The sequence below is a fragment of the Suricata suricatta genome, chromosome X (genome assembly GCF_006229205.1).
Source record: "Suricata suricatta isolate VVHF042 chromosome X, meerkat_22Aug2017_6uvM2_HiC, whole genome shotgun sequence".
NCBI classification, from domain to species: domain Eukaryota; kingdom Metazoa; phylum Chordata; class Mammalia; order Carnivora; family Herpestidae; genus Suricata; species Suricata suricatta.
In genome coordinates, this window is record NC_043717.1 from 71,793,579 (window position 1) to 71,816,214 (window position 22,636).

General features: G+C 35.8%; 1 non-coding gene and 1 pseudogene across 1 annotated transcript; one reads left to right on the plus strand and one right to left on the minus strand.

The window, feature by feature from the left end:
- Positions 1-22,636, plus strand: part of LOC115283830 — a 121,217-nt pseudogene that overhangs the window by 73,837 nt on the left and 24,744 nt on the right.
- On the minus strand, positions 8,029-8,135 carry LOC115284445. Its single transcript, XR_003905199.1, has one exon. It is a non-coding gene; the product is annotated as a U6 spliceosomal RNA (small nuclear RNA).

Here is a 22,636-nt window from a genome sequence, read left to right on the forward strand (position 1 = left end):
TTAATCTCAATGTCGATATTGATATATTAAAAAAAACACCATGGGGTACCTGTGTGGCTCGAATAATTAAGCATTTGACTCTTGATTTCTTTTTTTTTCCACTCTTTTAAAAAAAAATTTTTAAGTTTATTTATTTTGAGGGGGAGATAGAAAGAGAGAGCATGCACAGGGTAGGAGCAGAGACAGAGGGACAGAGAGAGAATCCCAAGCAGGCTCCTCACTGTCAGCACAGAGCCTGACACAGGGCTCGAACCAACAAACTGTGAGATCATGACCTGAGCCAAGGGCAAGAGTCAGAGGCTTAACCAACTGAGCCATAGAGGCACCCCCAGACTCAGACTTATGCTTTCAGCTCAGGTCATGATCTCACGGTCATGGAACTGAGCCATAAAATAACATAAATGTAAAATAGGATAACATAAAAATTATTTAAGTGTAAAATTCAATAATTTTAGATAAAATTAGAAAGTTATGCAACTTTTATCACAATTTATACATTATATTCAATTTTAGAAATTTTGCAACACCTCAAAAAGATCCTCTGTGCCCATTTGCAGTCCATCCCTGCTCCCTACCCCAGACCCAGGCAAACATTAATGCACCTTCCATTTCAATGAATTTGCCTTTTCTGGACATTTCATATCATTTGAAACATACAATATATGGCCTTTTTCACTGGTTTTTTTTAACTTAGCAAAATGTGTTAAAAGTTCATCTATATTATAGCATGAATCTGTACTTCTTTCCTTATATGATCAAATGATATTTCACTGTAGCAATAGAACACATTTTATTTTCCCATTCATCAACTGAGGGACATTTGTGTTGTTAAATTTACTCCTAAGTATTTTATTTATATTATGTTATTATATAGGGAGCTGATGTCTTCCTTTTGTTTTTGGATTTTTTCATCGCTAATACAAAAAACAACAGATTTTTGTATATTTATCTCCTATCCTGCAATCTTGATGAACTCAAGTCTGATGATTTTTTATGGATTATTTATGATTTTTTATGCATAAGACCATGTCTGCTGCAAATGGAAATAGGTTTATTCTTTTCTTTTCAGTATGCATGCCTTTTCCTTCTTTTCCTTGGCTGATTGCCTTGGCCAGGACTTCCAGTATATTGTTAAATAGAAATGGCAAGAGCAGGCATTCTTGTCTACTCTTGATCTTAAGACAAAAGCTTTCAGTCTTTCCCCAATAAGTATGATGGTAACTGTGACTTGTTTCCAGCCTCTCATTTATCACTATCCTTTCTTACTTTTTGCCCAGTGTGTTGAAAACCATTGTTCCCTTTTTTTCTGATTATTTTTGTTGCTTCATAGGAATTTGCGGTAGTCTGAATTAGGGATCCCCAAATATCTCCACATCCTAACCCCCAATCTGTGAATATATCACCTTATTTTACAAAAAAGACTTTACAGTTGTGATAGAATTAAGGATCTTGAATACAGAGATTATCCTGCAATATTTATGTTGGTCCAGTGTAATTGTAAGTGTCCTTATAAGAGAGAAGGAGATGTGAAGATGGAAGTAGAGAGAGATTTGAAGATGCCACCCTGCTACCTTGGAAGATAGAGGAAGGAGTCATAAGCTAAGGAAGGAAATATATACAGCTCTAGAAGCTATTAAAACAAGGAAACAAATTCTTCACTAGAGCCTCTGGAGGAGCATGGCCTTCCAACACCTTGGTTTCATCCTGATGGAACCTATTTCAGACTTCTGACCTCTCAAACTGTAAGATGATAAATGTGTTTTTTTAAGACACTACGTTGTAGGAATGTGTTACAGCAATAACAGGACATTAATACAGAAGGTAAATTTTGTCCTTGTTACTCTATCATATGCAGAAAAAGAAGAGGCAGGAACAATTCCTACCTCATTACATGAAGCCGGCATTGCTCTGAAATCAAAGAAGAAAATTCATGACATGAAACAGAAACTATAGCTCAATATGCCTTTTTAACTTAAATGTATTTTTAGCAGACTAAACCACAATATATAATAAGAATACAATGATCAAGTAGAGTTTATCCTAGAAACAGAACTGTGATTAACTTGCTTCCCTTCCTCCAGACACGTCTCCAGGTGGCACTCATGAGCAGAGCCTAACAATGAGCCAGGTAGCAAATTAGAAATGGGGTTAGCAGAGACCATGCTTCAGTGTCACAGAACAGAGTCAGAAATGTAAAGCTGAAAGATTTAAATAGACATTATACCAATTGCTTACTGAAGCATAATTAATAGAAAGAAACACAGTAAGTAGTTTGAATAATCTGCCTTTCTTTTGAAACACGGTCCATAAATAGCAAAAGCAAACAAAAAAATATTACATCAACAAAATCACAATAAGAATTCAACCACAGAGACCAAAAGCTTCCGTAAGGGGCTTGTACTTTATGCATAGACTAATGGAGAGCTATTTGCAGATTTTAGTTATGGAATAAAAGTTTTCCGTTACAGCCATAATTTCCAAAATGGTGTTCAAGTAACTAGAGGGTGTGCAAATGATCTAGTTGAATCCAAGAAAAAATGTATTAGAATTTCTTTTACATTCATTGTATTTCACAATTCATTTGTTTCAAAATTTGGGTATTCATAACTTGCCTTCCCTAAATGTCTTTAATATATGAAGATATAAATGAAGATACATCTTTCAGGGCTACTGCAAAAATATTTCATGGAGAGTGGTACATAGTCAGAAACAATTTACAGACTTTACCTTTACAGAATCCAAGATCACAGAGCCCTCATGGTACACACAAAAACAAGGGAGGAAATGAATAAGTAGTGACTCAGCCTGTTCTCAGCAGTGGCTGCCAGCCTCCTTTCAAAACAGAAGTAATCAGCCTTTACATTTGCAATCAGATATTTGATTACGCTCCCCCAGCACCCTCACCTATGCACACACTCATGTTGATGAGAGACATCCAAATTGTCTTATTTTGATGCAAGTATCACACACTTTCTGCCCGTAAACATCCGAGTTAAATGTTTTTCCTCCCAGAATAAGATAACATAGTTCAGGTGTCATAGAAACCAAAAGTACATCATGTTCCTATGGTTGACATCAGATTTCTATGGCAACTGGAGAGTGCATGTTCATCCTCAGGAAAAATTTTAATCTCTACCTCAGATACTTGAGACTCCCCATCCAATAAATGAATGAATAAATATTACAGGCAACACCAGAAACTTACTGGAGGGATATGCATTGGAGGTAAAATATTCCTATACAATGGTTTAGGGAATCCATTTAAATGGAAAAGCTGACAAATTTAGCTTTGCTGTCAGGCACACACCTGTGTTCCAGCCCCAAGTCAGCATACTCTTACAAGATGTTTATAACATATGCTGTGTCTAAAGGAGAGCTCAGAATCACCCAATCCTAATTCCACTCTCAATTTTACTTGGTACCTAATGATGCCAGTTCTCAACGAGGGGGAGAATCCAGGCATATCTGAGACATTTTCATATCCCTATAGTAAGTGCCTCAGGTATGAATCGCGTGGCAGAAGGGATCAGAACACTTCCGTGTACCTGCAGCTAGAACCCTTGCTCATAAACACACAGACAAGGGTTACTGGGAACTCCAAATACCAGAAGCTCGTTTTCAGACATCCCAGCCAGCACGTGCCTTTGCTGAAGATCTCTGCCTCTGTGGAATATGTACTGCATCTTGGTTATTGTAGAAATTAGATGGTCATATAAGTCATAAGATTAAATTCTCCATCCTCTGACATCCTAAATTATCTTTAGAGCCAGAGTCTAAAACCATAATTCTGTCACTCAAAATATCCACATGCTTAAGGAAAAGAAATATTTACAGGATTTGTCTATATTAAATTATGTCATGACAAATGAAAAATAGTAAAGTAAAATCAAGTCACAGTTGCTGTTGAAAACAGCATGAAGGGTCCTCAAAAAGTCAAAAATAGGAATACCATATGATCCAATAATCCCACTAATTGGGTACTTTAGGTACTTACCCAAAGAAAATGAAACCACTAATTTGAAAATATATATGCACCCCTATGTTTATTGCAGCAATGTCCACAATAGCCAAAATATCGAGGCAACCTAAGTGTCCATCAGTAGACGAATGGATAAGGAAGATTTGGTATATATTGGAATGCAATAGTATGGAATAAAATGGAATATTATGCAGCCATAAAAAGGATGGCATGCCATTTGCAATGACATGGATGGACCTAGAGGATATTACACAAAGTGCGATAAGTCAGACTGAGAAATACCATGTGATTTCACTCATATGCAGAATACAAAAAAATAATAAACAAACAAAAAGCAGAAGGAGGCCTAGAAATACAGAGAACAAACAGGGTTGCCAAAGGGGAGGTGGTGAGGAGGTGAGCAAAATGGGTGAAAGGGAGTGGGAAATGCAGTCTTCCAGTTATGAAATGAATAAGTCAAGGGAATAAAAGATACAGTATAGGGAATATAGTCAGTGGTATTTTAATAGTATCATATGGTGACAGATGGTGGTGATACTTGTGGTGAGCAGAGGATAATGAAGAAAAGTTGAATCACTATGTTATACACCTGAAACTAATGTAGCATTGTGTGTCAACTGTACATAAATTTTTTAAAGAATCAAGTAAAAACATGTGTGATGTATTATAAAACACATATTGAAAAAGATGCTGTATGTTTCTTCTTAATACATGATTACTGATAAATGCATAGATAAAAGGACTCAAAGGGTGTACACTAAATTGTTGAAATACTTGCATATGAAGGTAGGAGAGTAGCACTACAGGAGGTTTAGTGAAATGAAACTTGAGAATTCCTTTAATATTAAATATTTCACAATGAAAACCCATTGATGCTTAATGTATGCTAATAAATATTACAGGCATACCTCAGTTTATTGCATCCAGCTCTTCTGCACTTTGCAGATACTATAATTTATACAAATTGAAGGTTTGTGTCAATCCTGCATTAAGCAAGTCTGACTGTCATTCTTCCAGCAGCATTTGCTCATTTTGTGTCTCTGTCACATTTTGTTAATTCTCACAAGATTTCAAACTTCTTTATTATTACCATATTTGTTATGGGGATTTGTGTTCGGTGATTATGACTCACTGAAAGCTCAGATGTTTAGCATTTTTAGCAATATTTTTTTAAATTTTTAATGTTTCTTTATATTAGAGAGAGAGAGAGAGAGAGAGAGAGAGAGAGAGAGAGAGAAAGGGAGGATGAGAAGGAGAGGAGCAGAGAGAGAGGGAGAATAGAATCTGAAGCAGGCTCCATGCTCTGAGCTGTCATCACAGAGCCTGAGGTGGGGCTCGAACTCATGAGCAGTGAGATCATGACCTGAGCTGAAGTCAGACGCTTAACTGACTGAGCTACCTAGGTACCCCAGCAATAAAATATTTTTCAATTAAGGTATGTCCATTGTTTTTAGACATAATGCACACTTAATGGACTACTGTATAGTATAAACATAACTTTTACAGGCACCAAGAAAACAAAAAATTCATTTGACTTGCTTTATTGTAATATTTACTTTATTACTGTGGCCTGGAGCTGAACCTGCAGTATCTCCAAGGTATGCCTGTATTGTTCTTATAAACAACAGAAATTTATTTCTCACAGTTCTGGAGACTGGGAAGTTCAAGATTATGGCACTAGTAGCTTCAGTGTCTGATGAGAGCCTGATTCCTCACTGACAGCCATCTCCTTAATGTAACCTCACATGGCAGAAGGGGTGTGCCTCTACTTTTAAAAGCACTATACCGGGGCACCTGGGTGGCTCAGTTGGTTAGGCCTCCGACTTCGGCCTAGGTCAGATCTCACTTTCGTGGGTTCGAGCCCCGCATCGGGCTCTGTGCTGACAGCTAGCTCGGAGCCTGGAGCCTGCTTCAGATTCTGTGTCTCCTTCTCTCTCTGCCCCTCCCCCTCTCATGCTCTGTCTCTCTCTGTATTAAAACTAAATAAAACATTTTTTTAAAAAAAGCACTATACCAAGATAGGAAAAGATAAATTTGGCTTATGTGAAAGAAATAACCAGACACGTATAGAGATTTTAATATCCGACAAAATAAAATTCAAAGAGAATAGATTTCAGTGGACTTAGAAGACTATTTTAAAATATAAATGGTTTTCATTGTATAGATCTTTTACATCCTTGGTTAGGTTTATTCCTAGGTATTTTATGCTTTTTCGTGCAATTGTGAATGGGATCAGTTTCTTGATTTCTCTTTCCGTTGCTTCATTATTGGCGTATAGAAAGGCAACCTGTTTCTGTACATTGATTTTGTATCCTGTGACTTTTCTAAATTCATGTATCAGTTCTAGCAATTTTTTTTGTGGAGACTTTGGGTTTAGTATATAGAGTATCATGTCATCTGCAAATAGTCCAAGTTTGATTTCTTCCTTGCTTATTTGATGCCTTTTATTTCTTTTTGATGTCTGATGGCTGAGGCTAGGACTTCCAGTACTATGTTAAAAAACAGAGGTGAGAGGGAGCCTGGGTTGCTCAGTCGGTTAAGCTTCAGCTCAGGTCATGATCACATGGTTTGTGGGTTAGAGCCCCGCATCAGGCTGTGTTGACAGCTAGCTCAGAACCTGGAGCCTGTTTCAGATTCAGTATCTCCCCCTGTCTCTGACCCTCCCCTGATCACACTGTCTCTCTCTGTCTCTCAAAAATAAATAAAAAACATTTTTTAAAAAAACCCAGTCGTGAGAGTGGACATCCCTGTCTTTTTCCTAACTGTAGAGGAAAAGCTCTAAGTTTTTTCCCCATTGAAGATGATAGTAGCTGTGGGTTTTTCACATATGGCCTTTATGATGTTGTGGTATGTTCCCTCTATCCCTATTTTGCTGAGGGTTTTTTTTAATCAAGAATGGATGTTATACTTTGTCAAATGTTTTTTTCTGCATCTGTTAAAAGGATCATATGGTACTTATGCTTTCTTTTATAAATGTGGCATATTACATTGATTAGCAAATATTGAATCACCCTTGAAGCCCAAGAATAGATCCCACTTGATCATAGTGAATGATTCTTTTAATGTACTGTTGGATTTGGTTTGCTAGTATTTTATTGAGAGTCTTTACATCCATGTAGTCCTCTTTTTTAGTGGAGTCTTTGGTCTGGCCTCATAGAATGAATTTTGAAGTTTTCCTTCCATTTCTATTTTTTGGAATAGTTTGAGAAGAATAGGTGTTAACTCTTATTTAAATGTTTGGTAGAGGAGTGCCTGGGTGGCTCAGTCAGGTAAGCATCCGACTTTGGCTCAGGTCACGATCTCACGGTTGGTGGGTTCGAGCCCTGCATTGGGCTCTGGGCTGACAGCTAGTTCAGAGCCTGGAGCCTGTTTTAAGATTCTGTCTTCTTCTCTCTCTGACCTTCCCCTGCTCATGCTGTCTGTCTGTCTCTCAAAAATAAACAAAATATTAAAAATTTAAAAAAATAATAAATGTTTGGTAGAATTCCCCTGTGAAGCCATCTGGCCCTGGACTTTTGTTTCTTGGGAGATTTGGGGTTACTGATTCAATTTTTTGCTGGCTCTGGGTCCATTTTTTCTACTTCCTTCTGTTACAGTTTTTATGTTTCTAGGGATTTATCCATCTTTCCAGTTTGTGTAACTTGTTGCCATATAATTTTTCATAATATTGTCTTATAATTATTTGTATCTCTGTAGTGTTGGTTGTTATTAACATGTTCTCATTTGTGATTTTATTCATTTGAGTTGTTTTTCTTTGATAAGTCAGGCTAGGAGCTTATCAATCTTGTTAATTTTTTTCAAAGAACCAACTTATAGGTTCATTGATCTGTTCTATTTAGCTTTTATATATTTTTTATTTCTGCTCTAATATTTAATATTTCCCTTCTTCTGTTTGCTTTAGGCTTCACTTGTTCTTTTTCTAGCTCTTTTAGGCATAAGGTTGGATTATTTGACATTTTTCTTGCTTCTTGATATAGGCCTGTATTGCTATCTATTTCCCTCTTAGGACCGCTTTTGCTGCATCTCTAATGTTTTAACATTATGTCTTCAAAAATATGAAATGCTTCACAAATTTACATGTCATCCTTGCACAGGGGCCATGCTAATGTTCTCTGTATCATTCCAATTATAGTTTATGTGCTGCCAAGAAGAACACTAGATAAAACCTTTTAAGAAAGAAAAAAACAGACTTTAAGAATAGCTGTACATTTACATTAAAACTGAAAAGGTAGTGCAGAGTTCCCATACACCCCCTCACACGGTTTCTCCTATTATTAACCTCTTATGTTATTATGGTACATTCATTGTAATTAATAAACCAATATTACCACTTTATTATTAACTAAAATATATACCTTATTCAAATTTCCTTGGATTTTACCTGATGTGTTTCTGCTTCTGGACCTCATCCAGGATACTATATTGCATTTATTTGTTGTGTTTCCTTAGGATCCTCTTGGCTATGAAAATTCCTCAGACTTTTCTTATTGATGATAACCTTGGCAGTTTTAAAGTATATTGGTCAAGTGTTTTGCAGATTACCCTTCTGTTGGAATATTTATCATTTTAAAATCATGATTAAAGTAGAATGATGATAGTTCTTTTTTTGAGGAATATAATAGATAAATTCCCATCTTCATCACTGTGCATCAAAGGTTAATATACTCTCAACATGACTTAATCACTATTGATACTGAAACTGATCACTTAGCTGAGGTAGAAATTTTCAGATATCTCCAATGAAAAGTTGGTTTTTGTCTCCATTCCCCTTAGTATACTGTTTTTGGGAAAAGGAATCACTACACTCAGCAGCCTATACTTTAGGTGTAGGGATTTATGCTCTACTTCTTTTAGTGCAAAGTATCTATACAGATCACTTGAAAATTTTATGAAAGAAAAACTGTGCTCTCTTTTAGTTCATTGAGCATCCTTATGAAAGTTGTTTTAAATTCTTTGTTAACTCATTTATCTCCATTTCTTTAGTTTAAGTTTCTAGAGATTTATTTTGTTCCCTTGATTTGGCCATACTTCCCTGTTTCTTTGTATGTCTTCTTATTTTAAATTGGGACTTTCACATGTGAAGGTCTTTACAGTCTTGCTTTGTATAAGGAGGATCTTCACCAGTAAGCCCAGCTTGACTTCTGAAGACCTCTCAAGCCTTTTCTGGGGATGCGTCTTTTCTGGGCCTATGTGCATAATGTCATAGTTGAAGAGGTTTTCCTGTTTCTTTCTACTCAGAAGTTTCCTCTGAGGTCTGTTTGCACTACTGGAGCCTTGCTGGTGTTGTATCAAGATGTGACACATGAGCTCTACCTAGTGTCTATCTTCAGTACTGTGGACTATTTGGTGTTAGACAATGAAGTGATTTCTTTTGTTCTTAGCAATCCCCAACCTGGTGCCAATTCTTGTCAGTGTTTTGATTCATGTAAGAGAACTCTAGTCCCTTATGCAACCCCCTGAAAAGTCACAATGTTGGATGTACATTCCACTCTTCTCTTTCCCTCCCTGAGAAGGAGTCAGATGTTGGAAATTTTCTCACTATTACACTGTGCTATACCAGAGGTGGGAGCTTTGGTGAGTAAATACCACCAAATTTCTGTCTTCAGTGTGGTTCTTCTTGGGCATATGCTGGCCTGTGGTACAGGAGCTTCTTAACTTGTTTTCATGAAAACAATTTATCTGTGCAATGTTATGGTCATGTCTCCATTGGGGTAAGAGGGATCTGGTGCCTTCTATTCTGCCATCTTGATGACAGTACTCCACTAATACTCCTTTTAATATGGATTTGGGGATACCTATTGGGATTTCACTAAATTTATAGATTATTTTGAGAAGAACATATTACTTTATAAATTTTTCCTCATGTCACTAATGAAGTATTCATAGTTTATTCATAATACTTAAGTGGCAATAATCACAACCTTTTAATATGGATTTGGGGATACCTATTGGGATTTCACTAAATTTATAGATTATTTTGAGAAGAACATATTACTTTATAAATTTTTCCTCAGGTCACTAATGAAGTATTCATAGTTTATTCATAATACTTAAGTGGCAATAATCACAACCTTGAAAGTTGTGAAACTTCCCTCTCATTTCTTAAACAAATGTAAAAGTTTAGACTTTTCCCTTTCATTCTCAATACATATACAAGTAACTATTCCAATTAACAATATTTTCACAATAAGAGTTCAATTTTGCCATCCTTTCATTAAAAATAAACCATTGCAGGGGCGCCTGGGTGGCTCAGTTGGTTGGGCCTCCGACTTCGGCTCAGGTCAGATCTCACGCTCGTGGGTTCGAGCCCCACATCAGGCTCTGTGCTGACAGCTAGCTCAGAGCCTGGAGCCTGCTTCCCGTTCTGTGTCTCCTTCACTCTCTGACCCTCCCCATCTCATGCTCTGTCTCTCTCTGTATCAAAAACATTAAAAATAAATAAATAAAATAAACCATTGCAGAGGATTTCAGTTCTGCCAAAGTAAAGTAGCCCTACTTCTCCCAGGACTTACCCATAAATGAAAATAACTCTCTGGATATAATATAACAAAAAAGCATAGAACGACTCTGAAAGGAATTAAAAATAAAGCAGACTACAAAGGTACCTTTAGACTTGAGGAAGAACACAGTAGTGAGTTCCCGGGGTGTCCTTGTTGCCTTTCCTCTATCTTGGACAGAATGTTTCATATGCCTTGAAAACAAACCCACCCAAAGGCATATTTTAAAAAAGATTTTTAAAAAAAAGCCTGTTATCCTCAGTGAAAGAGTGACATAACAATAGAAAAAATTTTTGGCAATATCTACCCTATTCGAGCCAAACGCCAATGGTAAAATGGTACACCTCTCACCATGGTTTCAGTAGGTCAGAGCAGAAAGTTGATCTCCCATCCCATCCTGCCCTTACCCCACAAAAGTAAGCATCAACACTCAAATTTCCGCACCTGCCTCTAATAGTATCAGAGGGACACAGCAAGAAGCTAATCTTCCATTTCCCATCTGGCAGAAGCTGACAGTGCTATGATTCCCCAGCAATGGTAGTATCAGCAGGTACCAGCAGCCATTTAAGGCTTCACCCCACAGAGCATCACTGAGACTGAGCAAAGTGATACAAGCTGGAGCCATTTGGTAACCCACTTTACCAGTAGGAAATTGGGCCTTCATCCTTAATCCTGCAATCTCATCCAGCATCAACAAGACTACACAAGGGCAGGTAACAAGAGGTGGAGATAGTATTCTGCCTATCTTTTGGCAGTATCAGTTTGGAAAGTGTTCCCTCTTTTGCAATATTTTAGAAGCATGTAAGAAGGATTGGAGGATTGGTGTTAATTATCAATTAGGGAGAATTCACCAGTGAAGCCATCTTGTCCTGGGATTTTCTTTGGTTTTAATTATTGAATCAGTTGCCTTACCCATTATTGCTCTCTTCAAATTTTGTATTTATTCATGATTTAGTCTTAATAGGATGTGTGTTCCTATGATTCTATCCATTTCTAACAGCTTACTCAATTTGTTGGCATTTAATTATTCATAATAATCTCTCATGATCCTTTTTATTTCTGTGGCATTAATTGTTATGTCCTCTTTTGGATTTCTGATCTTATTTATTTGAGTCCTCTCTTTTTTCTTAGTCAAGTTAAGGGTTTGTCAATTTTGTTTATCTTTTCCAAAAAAGCAGTTCAGTTTTGTTGATTTTTTTCCATTGTTTTTTTATACTCTATTTCATTTACTGCTGCTCTGACCTTTCTTAGTTATTTACCTCCGCTAACTTTGGGCTTAGTTTGTTCTTCTTTTGCTAGTTCTTTGAAGTATGAAGTCAGGTTACTTATTTGGGAGCTTTTCCTTTTTCATCAGCATTCATCACTATAAAATTCCTCTTAGTATTGTTTTTGCTGCATCTCACAAATTTTTCTATGAGTGAAAAGGCAATTTATAGGATGTGAGATATTTGCATACCATATTTCTGATAAAAGCTTAATATACAAAATATATAGGGAGGTCCTACAACTCAATAGCAAAACAGAAAACAGAAAAAAAACTAAACAAATCCAGTAGTCCCCCCATACCCACAGTTTAACTTTCCACAATTTTAGTTACCTGTAATCAACTGCTGTGCAGGTGCACATGATCCTCTGTCTGACACATTGTCAGAAAGTCAATGGTAGCCTAACACTACATCACAAGGCCTTTACCACTCACCTCACTTCATTTTGTCACATAGGCATTTTGTCATCTCATATCATCACAAGAAGATATTTTGAGACAGAGAACACAGTCCCATAACATTTATTACAGTATGTTGTTATAATTATTCTATTTTATTACTAGTTATTAATCTCTTGCTGTGTTTAATTTATAAATTAACCTTAATAATAGTATGTATGTATAGGAAAATCATGGTATATATAGGATTCGGTACTATCTGCAGTTTCAGGTATCCACTGGGGGTCTTGGAAGATATATCCCTATAGATAACAGGAGACCACTACAACACAATTTAAAAAATGGGGAAAGGATTTAAAGAGACATCTCTTTAAAGAAAACTTACAAATGGTCAACAGGTATGTGAAAAAATGCTCACCATCACTAATCAGGAAAATGTAAATCAAAAGCACAATTAAGTATCATCTTACTCCTGTTAGGAAGATGATCCTGAAAAAAAGCTATAACAAGTGTTGGCAAGGATGTAAAGAAATGAAACCCATGTACACCATTGGTAGGAATATAAAATGATGCCACTGCTATGTAAAACAGTATGAAGGTTTCTCAAAAAAAATAGAAATAGAATTACCATATAGTCCAGAAATCCCACTTCTGTGTATTTATTGGAAGGAACTGAAATCAGGATTTCAAAGAGATATCTGCTCTCACATGTTCATTACAGCATTATTCATAATAGCCAGGAAATGGAAACAACATAAATATCCATTGACAGAACAATATTTCAAGAAAATATAATATATACATACAAGAAATGAAATTCAGCCTTAAAGGAAAAGGAAGGAAGCCCTACCATTTGGGACAACATAGATGGACCTGGAAGACATTGTGCTAAGTGATTAAGCCAGTCACAGAAGGACAAATACTACCTGATCTCACTTATATGAAGTATCTAAAACCATCTATTCATAGAAGCAGAGTAAAATGGTTGTATCCAGGACGTTGGGGAAGGGGAAATTGTGTATTGCTGTTCAACAGTTATAAAATTTTAGTTAAGCAAGATGAATAAGTTCTAGAGATCTGCTATACAACATTGCACCTACAGTTAACAATACTGTACTTTGTACTTAGAGAACTTAATGAGGGTAGATATCATGTTGTGTTCTTACGACAACAAAAAACAGGACAGGAACTATTTGTTGTGAGTAATTAGTTTAAATGTAAACAGATTAAGCCCTTAAATAAAAGACTGAAATTAACAAGTGGGTTTTTAAAAAAACATGATCCAATTGTATTCTGTTTAGGAGAGAGGTACTATAGGTAGGTTTAAAAGTAAAAGGATAGAAAAAAAGTATTTTGTGTCAATAGTAATCAAAATAGAGCTGGGATGGCTATATTAATATCAGACAAAAAGGACTTTGAAACGTGTTAAAAACAAAGGATATTATTTATTCATAAAAGTATCAGTCAGAGTGCTATAACGATTAGAAACATATACCCACAAAAAAAGCCCCAAAATATATGAAGGAAAAATGGACAGAATTGAAGGGAGAAATAGTGAATTCTACACTAATAGTTGGGTACTTCAATATTCCACTTTCAAAAATGCAAAGAACAACTAGGTAGAAGATCAAAACAGAAATAAAGGCCTTGAGCAACACAATAAACCAATTAGATTTAATTAATAAGCAGAGCACCCCACTCAACAATGTCAGAATACACATTCTTTTTTTTCCTCCATATTTTATTGTCAAATTGTTTTCCATACAACACCCAGTGCTCTTCCCCTTAAGTGCCCTCCACCATCACCACATTCTTCTGATGTACATGAAACATTCTTCAGGATAGACCATATGTTAGGCCATATAACAATTAATATATTATAAAAGTGAAATTATGTTAGGTATTTTCTTTGAACACAATGTGGAAAAACTAGGAATCAATAACAGAAGGAAAATTGAGAAATGCCAGAATACATACAAATTTATAAAATACTAAAAAAATAAATAATGGGTCAAAGGGAAAAGCACAATTGATATTAGAGAAAACATTAAAATGAATGCAAATGGAACACAACATACCAAAATTTATGAGGTACAGTGAAATTTATGGCTATAAATGCCTATGTTTAAAAATTAGAAAAATCTAGTGGCACCTGGGTGGCTCAGTTGGTTAAGCATCTGACTTCAGCTCAGGTCATGATCTCAAAGTTTGTGGGTGCAAGCCCCATGTCGGGCTCTGTGCTGACAGCTCAGAGCCTAGAGCCTGTTTCTGATCCTGTGTCTCTCTCCCACTCTCTGCCCCTCACCTCTCTCTCTCTCTCTCTCTCTCAAAAATAAAAAAATAAACATTAAAAAAACTTTTTAAAAACTAAGAAAATTCCCAAATAAATAACCTAATGTTACATCTTAATGAGCTAGAAAATAAAGAGCAAGTAAACCCAAAACTAGAAGAAAGAAGGAAATAGTAAAAATAGAGCAGAGATAAATGAAAAATAACATAAAAACAATAAAGAGAACCAACAGAACCAATAGTTGGTTCTTTGAAAAGATAAAAATAGCAAGCCTTTATCTAAACTGACCAAGGAAAAAGAGAGGACTCAAATCATTAAAACTAGAAAATGAAAGTGGGGACATGTTATGGCGATGAACTGTTTCACACAAAAATTCATATGTTTTAGTCCTAGTGCCTATAGCTTCAGAATGTGACTAGATTTTGAGATATAACCTTTAAAGAGGTAATTAGTTTAAGTGAAATCTTTGGGGTGGGCCCTAATCCTATATAATTGGTGTCCTTATAAGAAGGGGAAATTAGGGCACAGCTGCACATGCGCGAAAGACCTTATGAAGATGAAAGGGGAGAATGGCCATCTATAAGCCAACAAGGGAGGCCTCAGAATGAAATTAATCTTGCCAACGTCCTGATCTTTTATTTCTAGCCTCCAGAAGAGTGAGGAAATACGTTTCTATTGTTTAACACACCCAATCTCTGTTATGGCAGGCCTAGCAAACTAATAAAGAGCATTACTACAAACCTTACAGAAATGAAAAGTATCATAATAGAATAGTATGAACAACTATATGCCAACAAATTATAAAAGCTAGAAGAATAGAAAAATATCTAGATAAACAAAATATCACCAAAACTGCTTCAAGAGGAAATATAAAATCTGAATAGGTCTATAAAAAATAAAGGATTGAATCCATAATCAAAAACCTCTCAACAAAAATCCAGGATAAGATGGGCTTCATTGGGAATTTCTACCAAAAATTTAAAGAAGAATTAATACATTCTCAAACTCTTCAAAAGTATCAAAGAGGAAGGAATACAATCTAACATGCTATGAGGCCAGCATTACCCAATTACAAAAGCCCTATCAAAACATCACATTAAGAGAAAAATAGAGATCAATAACCTTTATAAATATAGATGCAAAAATCCTCAACAATATACTAGCAAGCCAAATCCAGGAGCATATTAAGAGTATTATACAAATGATCAAGTGGGATTAATCCCAGGAATGAAATAGTGGTTCAATTTAAGAAAATACATCAATGTAATATATCACAGTAATAAAAGGAAGGGGGAAAATAGGATAGATTCAATTAATGTAGAAAAAGGACTTGGCAAAACCCAACACCATCTCATTACAAAAGCGCTCAAAAAGCTAGGAATAGAAGGCAAGTACCTCAACATGAAAGGTGGAATTTATTGTTTAAACAAAACACAACTAACATTATACTCTTGGTAAAAGAATGAAAGAGCTTCAATTGTGATAGGAACAACACAAGAATGAACACATTCACCACTTCTATTCAGCATTATACAAGAAACTCTAGCCAGAGAAATTAGGCAATAAAAAGAATTAAGTAACTAAATTTAAAAGGAAGAATAAAATGTATCTCTATTGCATACCTCTTTTATCTCAAATGATCTTACACATAGAAAATACTAAAGGGTCAACAAAAACTATTAGAGCAGTAAACAAATTCAGAAAAGTTGTAGGATATGAGATCAATACACATTTATCTGCTGTATTTCAATGTACTAGCAAAGCACTATTCAAAAAGGAAATTGAGAAACAATTCTCTCCAAAGAAGACATATTAATGGCCAGCAAGCACATTAAAAGATGCTCAATGTCATTAGTGATTAAGGAAATGAAGATCAAAACTAAAGTGACTTACCACTTTATAACAAGTAGGATGACTCTAACCAAATAATGGAAAATAATAAGTGTTGGAGAGAATATATAGAATTTGGAATACTTGAATATTGTTGGTCAGAATGTAAAATGGTTTAGTGTCTATGGGAAAAAGGTTTGGTGTTCTTCAAAAAACTAAATATAGAATTACCATGTGACCAAGCAATTCCTCTCCTGAGTGTACATCAAAAGAATTGAAAACAGGTATTCAAACAAAACTTGTACATAAATGTTCATGACAGCACTATTCACAATGGCCAAAAAGGTGGCTATTAAAAGCTCAAATGTCCATTAATGAATTAATAACCAAATAGTAAATCCATTCTGTGGAATGTTATTCAGCCATAAAAATATAATGAAGTACTGATACTTGCTACAACATGGATGAGCCTCAAAAATAAGTGAAAGAAGCCAGACACAAAAGGCCACATATTAGATGATTCTATTTCTATGAAATACCATAATAGGTAAATCTGTAGTGACAGATTCCAGGGTCTGGAAGGGGAGGAAAATGTGGAGTCACTGCTAATATGTATGTGGTTTCCTTTTGAGATGATGAAAATACATTGAAACTAGATAGAGGTAATAGTTGAACAAATAGTGGATGTACTAAATGCCACTGAACTGTATACTTTAAAATTATTAATCCTATGTTATAAGAATTTCACTTCAGTAAAAATGAAGAAAAGCAACCAACCAGATCAGGACCTTTTTTAAGGAGTTTGTATGAACAGATTTGAGACTAAATGGGAGCCATTAAAGATTTTAAAAAGTGGCATGAGAAGACAAAATTTGTACTACAAAAGAAGATAATATTAGAATTTTCCATTATGTTCATATTCCTTTATAACTTTCAAATTTTGTGTGCTTCATAATATGAGAATATTATTTGTGTGTGTGTGTGTGTGTGTGTGTGTGTGTGTGTGTGCACGCACGCTTCAGGGGTGCACGATAAGAAATGTTTGGAGACTTTAATTTATAAAACTCAGAGACCACAAATGTACAAATATCATCTGAAAACACAGAAAATTTAAAATAATGAATGATGACTCAACCATTTCAGTCTCCACTCAGCAGATTCTAAAAACCTGTGTCACAAAACAGGACGATGCAGACATCTTTTTTACCTGTTAAATTTTTTGTCCCCCAAACACACAGATGCATACACATACTCACAACACATAAATACATATACACACAAAATAAAACCCAAAATAGATACCAAAAAGCCCTGATATTGATATAGGTGTTCTAACCTTATTGCATTGAAATATACTGGCTAGATGTTCCTATTTCCAAGACACATTGGCATATCCCAAATGTCATCATAATGTTTTGTTGGATGGCCGCTGTCTATGGCAATCAGAAAGTACTAATTCATCCTCGAAGACCAAAGCTTAATTTATACTTTAGCCATACAAATCCATCCCAATATAATGAATGAATAAAAAAAATCATAGAGATAATGTAAATCACTCACCACTGAATATGCATTGGAGAGAGAGGAGACATTTTACACACTGGGATATGGAGTAAAGGATGATTAACAGGTTGGTATTTTTAATGTGAGACAGAGAGATACCAAGTCTAATCCCAATTTAGAAACACCTTACAGCCTGACATAATACACTCCAGACTGGAATGCATCTCAAACTCGACACAGCCTTCACCATTTACGTGGCACAGATGACTCTGAAACTCAAAGGTGGAGAGAATAAGAGAATATATGAGACATGTCTAGTGTCCTTCACTGAGTGCCTCAAGTTTGAATCTCTGCCTAGAAGGTTCTGGTTCCCTGAATCCACCTGACAACAAACGCACACACACACTCAATTCTACTGAGGTTGGGTCACTTGACATTTCTGATATCAGATACTGGTACACAGTGGGTCCTGTCAGTGCATAACTCTGCTCAATATTTTGACTCCAAGGCAAAAAAAAGACTGCAACTCAAGTTGACACAGTTTTTAGTCACCTGGGTCCTTTCATTAGGATCCTAAATTTATCCTCAGAGGTGTAACCTTACAAAACACCTCAATTGCTCACATATGTTTCACAATGCTAAAACTGAATGAAGGAACGAATGAATGAGTTATGACAGAAAATGTCAAAATGTGCATGCAATAGTTTATTGTGGCTGCTATAACAAATTACCACAAACTTGATGGTTAAAACAGCATCAATTTTTCTGTCAGGGTTCTGTAGGCCAGAAGTCCAAAATAAGGCTGTCGAGGACTATTTTCTCCAAAGTCTCTAGGGGAGAATTCTTCCTTGTTTCTTCAAGCTTCTGGTGGTACCAGGCATTACTTGGCTTGTGGCTGCCTAACTTCAGTCTCTGCTTCCATTTTCACAAGGCCTTTTCCTCTTATGTCTCTCATAAGGACATCATTGGATTTAAGACCCATATAGGTAATACAGGATGATCTCTTCTCAAGACCTTCAACTTCATTATGCTTTTAAAGACCTCCTTTTTTCCAAATAAGGTAACATTCACAGGATAGAAGTATTAAGGTATGAATACATCATATGTGGGCTACACAACAGTGCATATAGAAATAAATCTAATAAGAAAGTCAAACCTAAGTAATATGTAGGAATCCAATTTTCTTGTCATATAGAAAATGGAGAGAAAGAGAGAGAGAGAGAGACTGGCTATTCTTCTCTGGTCACAGCAGTCCCCAGGTCTGTCATAAGGCCAGGTAGGTTTGTACAAGTTGAATGTCTAAGGAGTCTTGGCCACTTTGGAATAATATAAGGAACAGAGAACATAAAATGAATCCCCTGGGTTCAGAGAAAGGCAATCTAAACACTCAAGCACTGACATAGCCAACTTTTAGTGGCAATCAGAAATTACTAATTCTTCCTCAGTGGCAGTTGGAAAATAATCCCCCCTTTAGATCATATGAAGAAAAGCCTGACCTTCACCACTTACAAATATGTAGGCCAATGTTTATGAAAATGGTTGTGAGAGATTCCCTTAAAGAGAAACACCCACAGAGCCCTGTGTAATAGGGACCAAGGGAGATACAATCTTATATATCTCGCTGAGGAAAGTGAATTCCACATGAAATGCTGAAACTTAGTTTGACAATAGATAATGATGCTCAGAAATTATGGTAAACATTTTTTTAGTTTTTAAAAATTAATCAATTTTTGAGAGAGAAAGAAAAAGAGCAGGAGAGGGGCAGAGAGAGAAGGAGACAGAGAGTCCAAAGCAGGTTTCAGGCTCTGAGCTGTCAGCACAGAGCCCAATGTGGGGCTTGAACTCAAACCATGAGATCATTACCTGAGCTGAAGTTGGATGCTTAACCGACTAAGCTACCCAGGCGCCCCATGGTAAAATTTTTTTAATAAAATTAAGTAGAGTTGATAATAGCTGTATAAATTTGTCATCAGAATACACAAGTAAAAGCATTTTCTGTCATATATGGATTTTGAGGCTAGACAGACAGAATCAAGTTTTTGTGGTAGAATCCAGAAAATGGCCTTTAACTGTGCTATAGGCTAATTCATGAGCTACATTTCAAAATATCAATTCTCTTCAAAAGTTAGAATATACAAATCAATTTCCAAGCTATACTTGCAGCCTTTATTTCAAGGTTGTAAAAAAGCAGACAGGAATCGCCAGCCAACTCTAGACTCTGTGTGCGTATACGAATTTCTCATGTTCACAGAAAGATTCACTTTCTATAGATAAAGAAAAAGGGGAGGGGTGTAACCCATGGGATCACTTTATTTTTTAATGACCTTGTTTCTTTTTTCCAGAAATCAGATCATTCAAGTTATTTTGCAATTTGCTGTTTTCATACAACTTGACATCATTGCAATGTAACTTCTTCAGGTTCCACCTCATTATTTTACACAGTTGTGTTACTATTCCATTATTCATACATATGTATCATGCCACATAATAATTCATTACCTCTTTTAAAATTTTCCATAACTTCTCTCTCTCCTCTGAGCTTATATATAATTACAGATAAGTGGTACCTGCTTATAGGAGCCAGCACTGTGGTCTGAGATGGAAAGAGAAAAACACTCAAAGCAATCAGGCAGCTAGTGACATTAAGTGCATATTTAACAGCCTCCAGATCCATGGAAAATTCCATCCTTACCTAAGGACACATTCATGTGAGCGTGGGGTAGGGAGGGGAGATCATGATGTAAGAAAATGAGATATGCCATATTCACCTCAATTTTTCTGGTTATAAAAATGATAACTGAAAAATTATATATTTTAAAATTTTTTAAATGTTTGTTTTTGACAGAGAGAGACATAGAGTGTGAGCAGGGGAGGGACAGAGAGAGAGAGGGATACACAGAATCTGAAGCAGGCTCCAGGCTCTGAGCTGTCAGCACAGAGACCAGTGTTGGTCTCAAACCCACAGACCATGAGATCATGACCTGAACTGATGTTGGACGCTTTAACTGACTAAGCCACCCAGGCACCCCCAAGGTAACTGCAAAATTTTAAAAGATAATAAAAATTATAGGTAAGACAAATACTCAGACATTTTGTGTTAACATTTAGGTTTATATATTTTAAATTTTTACTTTCTTCATAGATACATATTTGAATGAACTATTTGCAAAGGTTTTCCTTTTTAAACTCAAAAGTCGATTTTTCACATTGACATCCATGTAAATGGCAGAGTAGGAATTTCATGTGCCTTTTCCTTCTCAAAAACACCTAATAACCTGGAAAAAACTGTCAAAATCAACCTTTATAAAACTCTGTAAGATAGTCAAAGATTAAACAGCAAAGAAAACATTTAACTAGAAGAAAGGCCACTGAAACACAGCAGTCAAGGAAATCTCTGTCAAACCACTAGCTTAGTTTAGCACTAAAGTAAACTAACAAGAATATTCAGAGACAATATAAGGCAAAGTACAGTCTTTGTAAGAAATCACTCAGAAGAAACACTGAACAAACAAAACTTACAAGAAGCAACAACAAATCTTGAGGAGGATGAAGCATCTGAATTCCAGAGTTAATACATCATAGTGCTTAAAATGGCCAGTTTTCAACAAAAAAATTATGAGACGTGCAATGAAATAAGAAATATGGTCCAATCACAGAAAAAAAATAAATTATTTAACATAAAATTTTCTATGTACAGACATTGGACTCACTAGCGCTAGGACTTACTAAAAAAATAAACTGTCTTAAATTAACTCAAAGGGCTAATGGAAAACATTGGCAAAGGAATAAAGGAAACTAAGAGAATGAAGTCTCACAAAATAGAGAATATTAATAAAGAGATGGAAATTATAAAATGAAACAAAATAAAATTACTGGAGCTCAAAAGCATAAAAAAATGACAAGTTCTTAAGAGAGTTTCAACAGCAAATTTGAGAAGGCAGAAGAAATATCAACAAATTTGAATAGGTCAGTTGAGATTATTAAGTTTGAGGAACGGAAAGAAACTACAAAGAATAAAAATGAACAGAACCTAAGAGGTTTGGGGGACACAATCAAGTGGATGAACATATTTATAAATGGGGATCTCAGAAAGAAAGGAGATAGAAAGAAGAGCAAAAAGAGTATCTGAAGATATAAAGGCTGAAAACTTTCCAACTTTGAAAAAAAGGCACAAACCTACACATCCAGGAAACTTTGTATATCTCTAAGTAGGATACATTCAATGAGATCTACACAAAGACACATTCAATCAACCTGTCAAAAAACAAATACAAAAATAAAACAGCAAGCGAGAAGGAATGTTCACATACAGGGGATCCTCAATAAGATTAATAGCCAATTTTTAAATTTTATTTATTTTTAGGGAGAGCATGAGCAGGGGAGGGGCAGAGAAAGAGAGAGGGAGAGTCCCAAGAGGGCTCTGCACTGTCAGCATTGATCCCAATGCAGGGCTCAGATCTCACAATCCATGAGATCTTGACCTGAGCCAAAATCAAGAGTCAGACTGTCAAACAACTGAGCTGCCCAGGCGCCCCAGTAACCAATTTTCCATCAGAAACCATGGAAGGCAAAAGGCAGTGGATAACATATTTTAAGTGCTGAAGCTAAAAACAAAAACTGTTGCCCAAAGACTCTATAACCAGCAAAATTATCCTTTGAGAATTAAATACAAATTAGACCATTCCCAGAATAAAACCGAAAAAAAAGCCGAGGAAGCTCCTTGCTAGTGCATCTTCTCTATAGGAAATGCTAAAGAGTCTTTCAGATAGAAATGAATGGACAGAGGGCACCTGGGTGGCTTAGTCGGTTAAGCATCTGACTTTGGCTCAGGTCATGATCTCACAGTTCATGGGTTCGAGCCCCACATTGGGTTC